The sequence below is a fragment of the Passer domesticus genome, chromosome 1 (genome assembly GCF_036417665.1).
Source record: "Passer domesticus isolate bPasDom1 chromosome 1, bPasDom1.hap1, whole genome shotgun sequence".
In the NCBI taxonomy this organism is placed as follows: domain Eukaryota; kingdom Metazoa; phylum Chordata; class Aves; order Passeriformes; family Passeridae; genus Passer; species Passer domesticus.
Window position 1 is genome coordinate 100,462,843 of NC_087474.1, and position 13,275 is coordinate 100,476,117.

The 13,275-nt window shown below is 42.4% G+C and overlaps 1 long non-coding RNA gene across 1 annotated transcript; it reads right to left on the minus strand.

Annotated features, from left to right (window-relative positions):
• Window positions 1-1,919: 1,919 nt before the first annotated feature.
• Window positions 1,920-3,958, minus strand: LOC135306815 (uncharacterized). Its single transcript, XR_010367583.1, has 2 exons — window positions 3,527-3,958; window positions 1,920-2,139 (listed from the first exon to the last, which is right to left on the minus strand). It is a non-coding gene; the product is annotated as an uncharacterized LOC135306815 (long non-coding RNA).
• Between the last annotated feature and the right edge of the window lie 9,317 nt (window positions 3,959-13,275).

Below are 13,275 nucleotides of genomic sequence, written 5' to 3' on the forward strand. Positions count from 1 at the left end.
TTTGGTTAAGGAAGAAAAATTAGATAGTAATTAGATAGTAATCAATATTGTGTCAAAATGCAGAATATATGCCTATTTTCTACCCATTTTTTCTGGATCTCCTTTGGTCACACAGAACTCTACTGCACAAGAAAGGGCAAACCAATTCTTTGATGAGTCACGCTGCTTATTTTTCTGTCCAAGTTCAAAGTCAATGAATCCTGGCTTTCTTACTACTCAGAAGGAATGGAAATACAGAGACAGAGATATGTAGGGTATTTCTGTGACAAGTGCGTCAGTCTTTCCCTTAGTACATTTCTCCTGTGGTTTTTGTGGTATCCAATATGATACACACCATTCTCACTTTTGAGTGCATTCAGTTCATCTGATGCCTGATCTCTGTCTCTTGTTTATTAGTTGTACTGTTGACACACTCTGTAAACCTAAAGGCAAGGAATTTATCATGAAAACATAGGTATTATCAACAGCACAACAGTAATTCGGTGTAGTGGTCAAAGAGTCAGATATCCTTGGTGATTTTGTTTGCAATGGCTTTGCTGATGTATCAGTGTAGAAAAGAGGGTGAAGCTTGGTGCTATTCTCGACATGAGTCCTTCACAATGCGTCACAATCCAAGTCCCCAGAACAGAGAAGGAGCCCTTTAACTGTGTCTGTAGGTATGACACCTCTGTGTATCTGACAGAAATCTCAGGTGCAGAAATTGCTATCAGGCTTGCAAAACAGACAAAAATGGTGCCTGGAAAGAAAGTGTGGAGTCAGTAATTTCAGAACTGTACATTGGAGATGCCAACAGAGCAGTGAGGCTACAGTGATATCTGGTGGAAAGGAGGAGAACTGGGACAATCCTGTGAGGTAGTGTCCCAAGTGCAGGTTTTGAAAACTCTGACCCCAGTTTTCTTGGAGGCATAGGAAGTGTCCTCATGCTTTCTGCTTAGACAATTGGTGCAGTTTTTGGGTAAGGGTACTGGTACATGCCAAGAGAAGGAAGGAGGAGCAGAGCTGGTTTGGACCTTCTTCTAGTGGTCATAGCTGTAATGCTTTTAGGAAAGAGCTCACTATTATTAGCATTAGCACTTTGATGAAGCACGGAGCTCAGATTCACAGATCCTGCAGGATCTGACTGCTTGCATCAACAATGTTTCCAGCACCTGTGGGTCTCAGGAAGCCTCATCATCTTGGGCACGATGTCAGAAACAAAACACCTCTGAGCACTTGTGGGGCACATTGACAAGCCAGCTTCGAGGATAGTGAGGGACTTGAGAGCAGGAGGCAGAACCTAAGGAGCTCTCCTTGTGTCAGCATGGGTCCAGTGGACAGGCACAGATCCAGAGCTAATGGGCCCTTGCTGCTCTGACCCAGCTCTGCCACATCCCATATACTCACCACTGAGGAATGTGCCAGCAGTAGAACACTTTCTGAAGCTACTAATATTGTGAGACAAAAGCAGACACAGGTTCTCTCCCCGTGTCTTACCTTCCTTATCTCCTCTACTGATCCCTGCATTGCCCATTGTTCCTTTATCCTGCCATGACACTAACCCCAAAGCTTCACATCCAGGAGATGCTGCATGCTGCTGCCTGGTTGAGCAGTGAGCTAATAAGCCTTCTTGGATTTAGATAAGCACTAGGTAGTGACATAAGATGCTCAGGAAATATTGGGATTTTTGCCAAAGGTAACAAGCCCACACTGACTCAAGCTAATGGATGTTCATCTGACAATGTAGCCCAGAAACAACTTGGCTATTCTGCTGACAAGGACAGTATAAATTCATGGACAGCAGTAAACTGGCCAGCGGGAGCACTCCAGACTTACCCAGACAGACAGTGGTCTTTAGTTACTTGTTTACATTCTCTTTCTTCAGTAATACAATAAATATCAAGTTTCCACTCTTCTGGAACTTGAGATAGAGATCTGTCACATTTTTCAGTCTTGGCACAAATACTCTTTATTAAAAACAAAAATTGGGGGAGGAAGGGGAGTTGAAACCAGAAAACTTGTCATAGATAGTTCCACTGAAATGAAGGAAACCGATAGTATCTGTAGATTGGACTTCACGTAGTTTGTGTAAGTGCCTGGACAGCAGGAGTCCACAGGTTCCTCTTTACCGCCCATTGTGTCTTCCTTTTTTCCCTGAAGTGACTGGAAGCAGAGAACAGTTTGTTATTCGTTCAGTTTACTCTGCTTACATAGCTTACTATTTACTCCTTGAAGTCTCACCCATTTCTAGAAAACTCCTTGATATTTTTGCATATTATAAATATATTGGAACACAAAAAATATTTCTGGGTTTATGATCTTTGCAGTTTTGACTGTGCCATTTCCAAAGAGGTCCCAGTGGCCAGAGACCACAGAAAGGGCTCACTCATGAGGTGTATGAGCATCTCTCAGGCTTCTTCCCTCCAGCAGAAAAGCTGTGCCAGCTGCTGGCTAGAGTAGAGTGTATCTCAGTTGATGCCTGTTTGTAGCTTTTGGATTACAGCTATCCCATGAAAATAAAGGTCTGTGGGACTAAATTTGTATTCAGTGATAGCCAAGAGAAGAATGAGAAGAAGCCTATGAGGCTTTGATGGCCAAGGTAAAGGAGACCTGGGCAGCCAAGATGGGAGAGAGTGGGGAAAAAATAAAATAAAATAAAATAAAATAAAATAAAATAAAATAAAATAAAATAAAATAAAATAAAATAAAATAAAATAAAATAAAATAAAATAAAATAAAATAAAATAAAATAAAATAAAATAAAATAAATATATAATAAAATATAATAAAATATAAAATAAGCAAAATAGTATGTCTTTCTTTTGCTTACAGGCATTAGATGTGGATCCTGTTTGCCATTCTTTTACCTCCTAAGAAAACAAACTTGTGGCACCATTGGGTCCGTAATGTCCCCAGACAGCTGAAGAGGCTGGGGAGGTAAAAGGACAGTGGGTTGCTGTGTCGGTTTGGCATGGTCTGGTTTTTGGTAGCAGAGGAGGGCTGCAGAAGTATCTTCTTTGAGAAGCTGCTAGAATCTTCCACCATGTCCAACAGAGCCAGTCTCTGATGGCTCTGAAGATGGACATGCTGCTGGCCCAATTAGAGAGGTTGGCAATGCCTCTGTGATGACATATTTAAGAAGAAAATCAAAACAGGGCAGGCACAGGTTTTTCCCAGGAGCGGTGAGGCACCACTGCCGGGGCCATCCCAGCACAGCCTGCAGCACTGCGGCGCTGCAGCCATCACCATCTCAGGGCAGCCCACGGCAAGTCCTGCCTGCCTGGCCACCCCCAGACAGCCACGCTGTGGGCAGAAGGGCAGAGGTGGCAGTGGTGGCAGTGCCTTCTCTTCCCGGCACCCCTCATGAGGAGAGGCATTAAAAAGCACCAGCACTGCGACGGCCGCCACGGCCCAGGTGGTGGTGACAGGGACACCTGGCCAGTAGCAGAAGCATCAGGAGACATTCCCCGATGCAGAACCTAGACGAGATCCACTTCTCGGTGCTGCAGGAATCTTTGAATTAGTGGAGCTTTTTGCCAATGGTACCTACCAGCAGCAGTTTTTCTTCTAGTTAGAGAAGAGGAGGAAGCGAGGACACGTGAGGGACAACAACATGGCGGCACCAAGGTCAGTGGAAAAAAAGAGGGAGAGGAGGAGCTCCGAGTGTCGGAGCCAAGATTCCTCTGCAAACTGTGGTGAAGACTATGGTACAACAAATTGCCCCCTTGTAATGCATGAAATCTGTGGGTGATGCAGAGATCCACTCACAGCTCATGGGAAAAGTGCTCACAGTGGAGCAGGTGGATGCCGGAGAAAGCTGTGATCCAGTGGCAGACCCGAACAGAGAGAGAGGGCCCCTGCTTCCAGACATAGAGAGGACCCTTGCTTCCAAACTAGAGCAGCCTATCCTCAGAGGTCTGCATCCCATGGATGAGCGACCCACGACACAGCACTTTTGGAAAGACTGTTTGCCCATGCGAGGGACCCCACGGCGTAGCAAAGAGAAGACTCCTCTTTCTGAGCAAACAGAAGAAGATCTTGAGTGAAAAACTGACCAAAACCCCCAAACCCTGTCTCCTTGCATTGTTGGTGGGAAGGAGGGAGGAGCTGGGGGGGAAAAAGGTGTTTCAAAGGCTTATTTTACTTCTCAGTATCTCATTATTACTCTTCTGACTCTGTTGATAATAAATTAACTTTATACCTGTAAATTTGAACCTGTTTTGCCCTTAGAGTGTTTTCTCCCAATCCTCAACTGATAAGACCTTCGTTTTGGTTTTTTTTTTTTTTTTGTCTCCTCTGCCCAGCTGAGAGCAAGAGGGGTGAGCAAGCAACTTTTCACGGGTGCCTGGTGCTTGGCCAGGGTCAATCCACGACAACTGTCACGACTTCAGGGGCTGGCGTGGGCAGTAGAGCCATGACTTGCAGGCAGCAGTGGCAGTGGCTGCTCTGGTGGGCAGTGCTGGGCTGCTGCCATCAGAGAAGGAACGCTGCTGGTGCCTGAATACTAACCCCCAGCCCACCAGGATACATCCAGGACAAAATGATAAACTGGGAGCCGGGTGCAGCTACCAGCTGGGACAGCTGCTAGTGGCTGTCTTACCAACCATGCAGTGCTGAAAGTTAGATTGGGTCAGGACGATGGTCGGGATGTCTTTTTTTCCTATTAGTCAAGCAGGTTTTCCAAGTTTATATGTTGTTGTAATTTTTATTTTTCCGGGGCCTCTTTCCTTGGGTCAAAAAATGTGTAGTCTAGAGCTCTTTTGTTTAGCTCTCAGCTTGAGAATGGGAAAAAGTTACTCATGGCTGAGTTCTCTGCGTATAATTTAATTTCCTGGGTCTATGAACAGTGATTGAAACTGCTTCTACTTAGGACATTTGTGGCTAGAGCACCTAGGAGTTGAGTTGGCAGGTACAGGTATGCTTTCTCTGAAAACCCAAAGCAAATAGGAATGCTACCAAGAACTGGGGACTTGGATTATTTTGTGTGTACTTTAGTGTTATCTGTGCTGATCAGCCTCCTCAGTATTTGGTTGTCTTTGTTTTCATTTTCACATGAACACAATGATGGTGCTTTTAAACTGAGGTATTTCAGGCACAGTCTTACGCAATTTGCTCTTATACAGCTGAGACATGGGAGCCTATCTGTCTATGACAAGGATTAGTTTATTGCTTATTTAAAAGAGATCTTGAAAACTTGTTTATAACTGTTTACATACAATTTTTTCAACAATTCAGATTGCCTAAGGCTACGGCATGTTCCCTATGCTTATGTGCAGTGTATAACCCCCATGTGGCCTCAGGCAAATGGAGTGGTTAAAAGATTTATGCACTATGTGGATAAACAGAATCTGGGAGAATTTCCCTGAGGCTTTGCCTGGATTGGCAAAATGGTGTGATTTTAAAACATGATAGCTAGTACCTGGTATTGCTCATATATGCTGGCCTGATGAGGAAAAACCTGTATGAAAGAACCAGTTTTTTTAATAAGCCCTACTTTGGCTTAGCAGATGCTCACAGCTTGCCCTAACTAATGTTTTATAGGACAGCAACTACCATCACTGAAATAAAATCTTTTTTCTTGGAGTAGACATAACCTGGCACAAAACAAATACTTTGAAGACTTTCAAGAATTTCCCTGACCAGGCCATGCAAGGAACACACCAGACAGATGGAAAATTAGGGAATTTCTCTTTCTGAGTAGGAAGCAAAGAGTAGGCTGACAAAATCTCCTGCGGGTTAGGATCCTGGCCTGACCCTTGTGGAGGATTTCCTGGAGCCCAGTATCAATGGGAACAATTCCACAGGCTTAAAAATGGGAGGATTTCACCTACAATGTGTTTCCCTTGTTGTGGTTTTGTGTTAAACCCACAAAAGCCTAGAATTCAGTGGAGTGGAAGTAGCCAAAGGATGTGGAAACCTTGGTCGCTCTCACTCGGCTCGCGAGCAAAGTACAGCGGGCTATATATAGGCAGCGTGCAATACTGATTTCTCTGGGGAGGTGATTGATCTTCTCTCCGTGTAAACCAGTCCCTCACCGCCTCAGCCCGAAACGAAATAGAGACGCTGCCTTGCCTTCCAACACGGAGGAGGAAATAAATTTTAAAACAGCCCCGTCCATGGCAGCGGCACTGCCGACCTCGCTCAGCATCCTTGGAGCCCTCTCCGGGCACAGCTCGGTGGGTGCCGGGCTGCCCGGGGCATCCCCCGGTCCCGCTGGAGCCGCTCGCACGGAGCAGCGCTCCCGCTCGGGGCTTGCGGCTCCCGGGAGAGCGGCGGTGCTCCTCGGGGAGCAGCCGCATTCCCGCTGGGAGCTCCCGCGGCCCCGGCCCGCGGCTGCCGCCCGCTGGAGGGAGCGGGCAGGGCCGGCACCCGGGCTCTGCACGGCCCGGGCCTCTGGAGCTTCGTTCTCTGCCCCCCGCTGCCTCTGGATCGAGTCCATCCCCGAGTGGGATCCCCTGGAAAAGCACCTGATCTCAGCGGGACGGCATCGGGACGAGGAGCAGCCCCAGTTACCTGCGAGGCGTTTCCCACCGCGGGCTGGTTGCCCATCGCTTCTCACTGTCAGGATTACTCTGCTAGAGCTCCTCCTTTTTTAATTTATTTTTATTTTTATTTTTATTTTTATTTTTATTTTTATTTTTATTTTTATTTTTATTTTTATTTTATTTTTTCCTAATTAAAAAGCCGTTCAGCAATCTTTTTTATTCCCGAGGGGGATTTATTATGCATTCAGCTCATACTAGTTCGCCAAATTCCGATTTGCAACCCCAAACGACATCTGCCATTAAGATGGCTGGTATAAGACACCCTCTCTCACCCATTGCTTTGACAGCTCCCCTGTTCAATTTCAACATCGGTGTGCAATGTAGGTGTGAGGTCCTACACCTACACTTTTTGTTGTTGCACTCCCCAGGGCAGTGTGGGAAGGTATTACTTCCATGTCTTACCACCACCCAGCCTTCATGTCTCCTTTTAATCCTTTTTGCTGGCCCCAGGAGCCCCTCCAGATCCCTGCCCCAGTGATCCAGTAACACTACTGACTCTCAGTGTAGATTTTTCCCTGCAGCCTCTGCACACCAGTTCCAAACTCAGAGTTTTGTCTTTGCTTTGAGATGCCTTTGTAAATCAGCCCATCTCACAGAACAAGCCAGGCTGTATTATGTGCATGCCCTGCCCTGTCACCTTTCTCTTGGTAAAGTTGGTGACAGCTGTAAATGACAATGGTGATTTGCACATTTCCTTCAATATTATTCCTGCTACTAATGCCTGTGGAACAGCTCTAGAGAAATCTTTGACCAACAACTGCTTTTCAAGTGTTTTTATGCCTGTCAGCTAAGTATATTAAAGGCCATTTAATTTGGATTTGTTTTTCCATAAGTCATGCTAGACTGAAGCAAGGAATTTGTCAATGCTCATGTGATTTTTATCAGTGCAGTTACCTTTTTTAATAATAATTCTGACTTTGCCTAAGAACAAAATCAGATTTATTTTATAAGGTTGTGTTTTTTTTTTTTTTTCTGTAGAAGGGATACTAATTACACACAACTTTCCCTCATGACTCTTTTCTCAACCAGCAGCCGCCAAAGGGCCTCAAGGTTGCAGAATTTTCTCAGTCTTCCAAGGTGAGTATCAGTTGAGCACTATTGGTCAGCCATTATTCCTTGTACTTTTGGTACAAGTGTCCTGCACATTTTAATGAAAAAACCCCAAGAGTCCAAATTTGGTATTTCCCTCTAGAAGAAATCCTGTGTTCTCTTTCTGTTGAAAGGACTATGGGATTCTCAGCCATCCTCATATGACAAGTAAGCCATCACCCATAAAACAGCATCTCACTGCTTTCTAAATACATAAGGTACTAATACTTTCAATATTTCCCTTTTTTGTATCAATAACAATTTAACACTGGCATACACTAATAGGAACATATAGTTTAAAATTTTTAGTGGTTTTGGTCTCTGTCTTGTACACCTCAGAAACTCTCTTCTTGTATTTATGTCTGCTGGCCAAGATTTCTTTTCCTACTGTTTATTTATTACTGTTGAACCTCATTGGCTTCTTGTCTATATTTATTACTATCGATTTCCATTTCCTTCTGTTTGATAAACAGTGACCTTTGCCAACAGGTACATTTATCTCCACTTTGATGTGGGCTCTGCTTGTGTTGCTCTCTTCACTCTGTCACCAAGAAGATGAACTGTGAAACCTCCCAACCCAGCTGGTTTAGAAATTAGAGGGGTATGGTGGCAGCGTGGTAGTGAGCCACTTCAGGGAACCAGCCAGGTTTATAACCATTTGTCATATGAGGTCCTTCAGTTCATGGTTTTACCTTTGTCATAGAACATTCAAATTATCTGGGGAAAAAAAAAATCCTGATTATGGCCTACTGTGCTGAATCTTGTAGATCTGGTTACAAGGAAAACCTGTTGAGTTTGCTGGTTTCACCAGCCACAAACCTGGTTGCTTCTGTTCAGGAATTCAAAGTGGTGAGATAAAGGATGTAGACAGAAACCTTCAAATCTGTTTTTTGCTGTTCTGTGGTAGCATTCTGGAAGTGTTCAGTAAGATGAAATGATTTGAGGAGAACTCTGCTGGCCAAAAGCAATCATCTAACATGAAGGTTTTTTAACTCAGTGGAACTATTCCTTCTCTTACGGAAAATGAGTCAGCAAAGAAGAGTTAGAAAAGAAAAACTGCCAACAGTTTTAAGTGAAGAGTGTCTGCTTGAAAACTATCAAAGTGAAGTTGTCCTTACTTCCCTATATAATAATTCTACTCTTGCTCTTTTCTTTCCTATCTCGTGAAAATATTTGTGGTCTTCTGATCAAATGCACTGGAAGAGAATTGCTGTTCTTTTTCTGTATCAATTAAAAACCAACCTTGTGTTGCTGTAAGAGAAAAAGACTAAATGAGCTATTAATATTATTAGCCCTTATTGTATTCGAACTAGATTTAAGATCTATAAGTTCCTAACTCAAGGTTATATATAGAGAGAGGGCAGCAAGCTAAATTGGCAGCAATTGGTTTTACAGCTGATCATGAAAGGTATTTCTTAACTCTGCTTATATTTGGAACATATTGTTACTTATAATTTGCATAAGTTCAGAAATATCTTGCACAGATTTCTACAAGAAAAATCCAGAGAAGATCATTATATACAAATATTCCACTAAGGTCTCACAGACACTCTGCCCCATGGAGCAGTGCATGCTATGAAATATTGTATACTCACATTTATTTTGACTATATACAGGGCAGATGCTACCAACCCCTTTTGTAGGTAGGATTAGATAGAGCTGTGGCCTGACCCAGAACAGCTTTTGCATGGTCTTATGTACATGAATCCAGCTCTCCCTACAGCTGCATCCCAGTTCTTCTGGGATGGACATTGGAATACTCACTATCAGGTTCTACAATGTGGTTCTATGTTTCACCATTGGAAAATTGTCCCATACCAGCATGGCTTTCAGCACATATCACCTGTGCAGGAAACCTAGAGAAACAGGGAGAAAGGTCAGGTTATCCTTACCCGCTTACTGCTCTCATTCCCCTCTCCTTCCTTCTAAGCATTCAGCCTCATGGGTTTTCAAACCCCACTGTTCATCTTGCTGCTCGTGAGTGGCACGGATGTGTCTCTTTCTTGGATGTGTCACAGCATGGGTTAGTTTCCTGGATTTCTACATAGTCTTTGAACTGAGATTATGAAGGTGCTCTTAGTAGGAACCAATTATTTTTGCCCAGCAGTGCCTGACTTAGGCTGTCCAGGAGCAAACTGCTGCTGCTTAATTCAAATTCAAACCTGGTCTGCCAACAGGTCTGCAGAGAGAACACTTGAGAGGAACCTATGAATTTATCAGCACTTAATCAAACCAAATATAAAGTTCTGTGGTGAACATGTACAGCACGCCTCACAAGCAGCACTTTCTCCCACAAAATCTGGCAGTGCAGCTAAGAAAGTTGCTCTGCTCCCTGCTTTTGAGTGGAGTTTAGTTTAAGAGACAGAAATAGCACAGTTGTGTGTAAATTAAATGACATTATTTGAAAACAACTCTGAAAGAATGGAGACTAAAAATCTCATCTAATTAATGTGTAACAATAGATGATGATTTATTGACTCCTCTGTGAATATACAATTTCTATTGGCAATATTTAGATATGTTTTCTCAGAAATTCATTATTATTTATGTTTAGTAATTTATGATTAAACATTTTACAAGAAACAAGGCACTAAAATGTACAGTTAGTCATCCTTATTACATACACTGGGAGTGTCAAACATACAGTACATTCCCCTGGCTAAAACAATTATTAAATTTCTTCCCCCAGTGGTACTTCTTGTTGAAGCCATGAGAATATATGTATTTTAGGGTCCTACTTCTTCTCCTTTTACTCACTGTTTCCATAGGAAAGACAAAGAATTTGTTATGAATATTAGCTATGCAATAAAGATAATGAAAACTACATTAACCACATTTCTTAGGACTCAGACATACTATGAGATCCATACAGATTCAAACTATAATATGGGTGGTTTTTATTAATTTAAAAAATAAAAACAAACAGTAGTACAAAAAAAAAAAAATTATTTAAGGGTGCAATTCCAGAAGCTACTTCCATGCACTCCAGAACCAGCCTCTGGTGGTGTCTGAGGCACTAAAATGCTAAAACAACACTTTACAACAGGTGTGATGACTGGGCTGACACCATGCTAGGAAAATCAGATCAACCGAGTGGCTTCCACTTGGCTGAAAAGGAGATCTTAATAGTGTATAGTTTTTAGCACAATTCAAAAAGCAAACCCCAGAAAAAGTTGTTGCTACTAAAAGCAAAGACCACAAGAGATACCATCTAATACTGCATTAAAATACTTAGTATCAGAAGGAGTGATACATGTTCAAGTATCTTATGACAAACAAAATACTTAAGCGCTCGTTCTGTTTCAGGTTCTTGCTGACCATAAGCACAAACATGACAAAATGTAATTTCACATATTGCTAAATACAGCAGAATCTAATATCACATACAACACCACGTAAAGAAACAGTGGTTTCCTAATTATTTGACCATTTATATAAAAACACAATGAGGAGTGCCTAGATTCAGGTTTCACCTTGAGATTCTCAAGCTCCTGTGATGACTATTTTAGAGATCCAAGTTTTAATGCCTCTGCATTTGGACTGCAGTGATCCTGAGCCTCCTGAACACACTTAGAAAGATTACCACTTTCAGAGGTTTTCAGAGGATCCTTGCAATCTCCTTAATCAAACAAATTCAGGAGCAATTTCAGCACTGGTGGAATATACATGCAAAACAGGGGAAGATTCTGCTGGATAAGAAAAAGTGATGGTGGAGAAAAAACCACATGGCACAACCTCAAATATTACCCTCGGTGACTGCCAAATAAAAGTGAAAATTTCTTTTTCACTTTGCAGAGAAAAAACTTCTCAAAACACGGCCATCATTAATGTATCACCACAAGATGGTAGTACTAGCAGAGACGACCATAACACATTTGTAAACATACTATCTCTTAAAGCATTTCCACTTCTTGGGTACTGTAAAAACAGTGCTGTTAAACTGTGTGATTTTTTGGAAGGAAGAGGTTCTTCCTCAGCAATGCAATTCAGTCAAAACCCCAGCAGATCAGCACCTCTGAAGAACAAGCCCTGTAATACACGAGTGCTGCTGGATGGTAGCTGGTGGTAGAACAGCTTGTGCAACTTGTTACTGGAAGTTCAGAAATGCAACCACAAAAAGAAGGGCATGATTAGGGCTATGCCTTTAGGTTTGTGGGAAGCAGGACAGACTGGAATATCTCTGTGTTTGCATTTACTGATTGCCAGAACTTTTTCTTCAGCTACTGTTGTAAAATGTCATAGCCGCTGCATCCCAAGAAGATGAAGATCAGATCTCTCATTATTCAACCTTCAACTTTTGAGGAAAAGAAAAAGTGGAAAGTATAAACAAATGCAAAAGTCCACATGTAGCTGAGAATACAAAATATTACAAAAGATGTAATTGGTTTATATGTAATATGTTTATTTGGTTGAATTTATGTATATATTTTAGTGGGCATGGATTAACACAGTTGGCTTTATTTTTTTGTATAATTTAAGAATGCTGACAGAAAACTCACCTTTCAGACTGAAGCTGTGTTAATTTATTGCTTTTGGTAATTGAACACTGACAAGGCATAATTTTAGCTGTCCCATGATTTTGAACATTTTAATGTACAACAATTTTAAAAACCAATTGTTTACCACCCAAAGCCAGTTTTATGCATCACTAAAATTGCCCACGGCTGTCACTACGTCCTTACTTGTGTTAGAAGCTGTGGCAGGATGTGGGATTAAGTTTGCTGTGCTGTGGGGCTTCAGCCACTTGTATCTATGCTGGTTATAAGAGAAGGGCCTAAGTTTAAGCCAGTCCTGTGCCACACCTGATGTTCTCAGCCTGGCTCCCTGACAGCACACTTGCACTGGATTTACAGGAGTAGAGTGGTGGCATTTGGGCCAGATTGAGAGTAGGGATCAACACTTATCCACTGAGGCCATGGGATGGTGTGGAGAAATTTGCTGGCTTCAGTGGGATTGTGGAAATATAAACTGGAAGTATGCAACTTATTTATCAGTCTACTAGAGGAGTAAAAGCAAGATTTACCCCATAAGACAGTGTTTTAACTGGCTGAGACAAAGCACCGTTGTGGTCATTTATTTATTACAGCTCTAAATTTGCTGCCTTATCAATTTTAGAAGGCACCTCAATCCAGTTAACGCTGACAGTTTTCCTTGCTGGCTAAAACCTCTTATTTTTTTATTCAAATACATCCACCACCGCTGATTTGGTAACTGAAAATGATGCCAGACAACTTGAGAATGTGAGCACCTTGCCATGGTTGAACTGGCACCACCGTGTGGCTAAGTATACCCCAGCAGGAGAACTGCATTTGAGCTGAACAGGATAAAATCAGCAGGGGAAGACTTATGCTCTCAGCCACCAACAGAGTGCAACTTAACGCCCATTCCAGCCTCAGAGCCCTCCTGCAGGCCAGCAATTGAAAGCAAATTAAGTGCATTTTGGAAACCAGCGTTGCTTTATTTGGCAAGGACTTCTCATTATGCTTCATTTGAGACAGAAAGTTGGAGGTAAGGTTATATTTGTATTGGATATTATTGTTCCCAAAGCAGAGGTTGAACCTCACTATTAGGTCAGCGGTGATAACTCCCAACATGCCAAAATTTCTGCCGTGGTTTAAATACCAAATTCATCACATCACCTCCTAATTTGCACTTTTTAGAATCT